General features: G+C 35.3%; 1 long non-coding RNA gene across 1 annotated transcript; it reads left to right on the plus strand.

Moving 5' to 3' along the window:
• Nucleotides 1–774: 774 nt before the first annotated feature.
• LOC106095111 (uncharacterized) lies at nt 775–1,460 on the plus strand. Its single transcript, XR_001222691.2, has 2 exons — nt 775–1,206; nt 1,263–1,460. It is a non-coding gene; the product is annotated as an uncharacterized LOC106095111 (long non-coding RNA).
• Nucleotides 1,461–2,660: the final 1,200 nt, after the last annotated feature.

Here is a 2,660-nt window from a genome sequence, read left to right on the forward strand (position 1 = left end):
TGGTACCAATTGTTATTAAACGTATTATTTCTTCGACTCCCGGTACAATTTTGCTACTATATTACCGACAATTACTTTTTGGGCAACCCAATATTTAGACCAATTACGACAATATGGGACTCAAATAAAAGGTATTTAGGATAAGAAATCGTATCAGCTATCCATTTGTCGAACCAAGTGCTAGGTGGACCACGATTAATTAAAAGTAATTGCGGATTTTTCATATAGTCGGCGTTGACAAATTTTTTCACAGCTTGTGACTCTGTAATTGCATTATTTCTTCTGTCAGTTATCAGCTGTTACTTTTAGCTTGCCTTAGAAAAAAAGTGTAAAAAAAGTATATTTGATTAAAGTTCATTCTAAGTTTTATTAAGAATGCATTTACTTTCTTTTAAAAAATTCGCAATTACTTTTTGGGCAACCCAATAGCTGCCATATAAACCGACCTTGAATCTTGACTTCTTGAGCCACTAAAGGGCCCAATTCCTATCCGATTTGGATGAAACTTTGCATGATGTGCTTTGTTATGACTTCAAAAACTGTACTAAGTATGGTTTGAATAAAATTCGGCCAGGCCAAACTTAGCATGCTTTTACTTGTTGAAAAATTTACGTTTAATGTTGCACGGCGAATTCAAAATTGTTTTAAAATCTGTTGTGCTAACGCGCCCACCTTATTAAATACGCCTTGCATTTAACATTATTTTATGTGGGTTTAAAATAAACATAAGTTCACTAACATATATTCAATTTGACGTTTAGTTTTTTCTTGTTTAAAAAATTTCTAAGCCGAAAAACAAAATTTTGTTCCTCTTTTGCCATCTAAATTTATAAGCTAGTGAATTAATTCTTTGGAACAATAATAACCTTTCTTAAAATGCTGGGGTCTCTCTTAGCATTCTCAATGTCACTTTTTTGGGCATTTATTTTCGTCTTTTCAATTGAGTTTGCTATAGAAGTGGCTATGATTATCATAATTTATATTCCGTATATAGTGATTATTTCATTATTGGCTGCTGTTGCATTGGCTCTTTTCCATATTTCCAGCTGTCCAATTATAGCTATTAATTTCATGATGCTAAGTATTCTAACCGGTGTATGTTTGATAGCATTGATTTTGATAATATGTTTAATGGCTATTGTCTTGAAAATGAATTTTAACATTGGAAACTAAATGTCTATCTGGGCATATGAAGGAGTTAAAACTGTAAGTTAATTGTGATACAATGTTTTTAATAGCGTTTACAACAACATTATTTTCAGGAGGGAACATGGACGAAGGAAGAACAATTTGTGAGCAGCACAGCTACAAAAATTGAAAGCTGAAATTTTAGACAGAATTAACAAAAATGTTTTTTTAAGGTGTCCTCCACCATGACTTATACATTTGCAATGCTGTCAAACCTATTGTCGAAACACTTTTTTCACTCCGATTGTGACATCTTCAAAAATTCCCTCTTACTTTTACCCTGTTTTGTCTATCTCGAAACGAATTCTTCTCATCATTCAAGAGTTTGTTTAAACTGCAATTCGAGCAAAAAGGGAAGAATTTCGATGTAAAGGGTGATTTTTTTGAGGTTAGGATTTTCATGCATTAGTATTTGACAGATCACGTGGGATTTCAGACATGGTGTCAAAGAGAAAGATGCTCAGTATGCTTTGACATTTCATCATGAATAGACTTACTAACGAGCAACGCTTGCAAATCATTGAATTTTATTACCAAAATCAGTGTTCGGTTCGAAATGTAAAATTTCAGCCAATTCGTATAAGAATTGGGCCCATTGGGGCTCACGAAGTAAAATAGAGAGAACGATTTATATGGGAGCTGTATCGGGCTATAGACCGATTCAGACCATAATAAACACGTTTGTTGATGGTTGTGTTGAGAGGATCCGTCGTACAAAATTTCAGACAAATCGGATAATAATTGCGACCTCTAGGGGTCAAGAAGTCAAGATCCAAGATCGGTTTATATGGCAGCTATATCAGGTTATGAACCGATTTGAACCTTATTTGACACAGTTGTTGAAAGTAAAAATAAAATACGTCATGCAAAATTTCAGCCAAATCGGATAGGAATTGCGCCCTCTAAAAGCTCAAGAAGTCAAATCCCCAGATCTGTTTATATGACAGCTATATCAGGTTATGAACCGATTTAAACCATACTTTGCACAGTTGTTGGATATCATAACAAAACACGTCGTGCAAAATTTCATTCTGATCGGATTAGAATTGCGCACGCTAGAGGCTCAAGAAGTCAAGACCCAAGATCGGTTTATATGGCAGCTATATCAGGTTATGAACCGATTTGAACCATACTTGGCGCAGTTATTGGATATCATAACGAAACACGTCGTGCAAAATTTCATTCCAATTGGATAAGAATTGCGCACTCTAGAGGCTCAAGAAGTCAAGACCCAAGATCGGTTTATATGGCAGCTATATCAAAACATGGACCGATATGGCCCATTTACAATACCAACCGACCTACACTAATAAGAAGTATTTGTGCAAAATTTCAAGCGGTTAGCTTTACTCCTTCGGAAGTTAGCGTGCTTTCGACAGACAGACGGACGGACGGACGGACAGACGGACGGACATGGCTAGATCGACATAAAATGTCACGACGATCAAGAATATATATACGACGAATATTTC

Source organism: Stomoxys calcitrans, chromosome 3 (genome assembly GCF_963082655.1).
Source record: "Stomoxys calcitrans chromosome 3, idStoCalc2.1, whole genome shotgun sequence".
NCBI classification, from domain to species: domain Eukaryota; kingdom Metazoa; phylum Arthropoda; class Insecta; order Diptera; family Muscidae; genus Stomoxys; species Stomoxys calcitrans.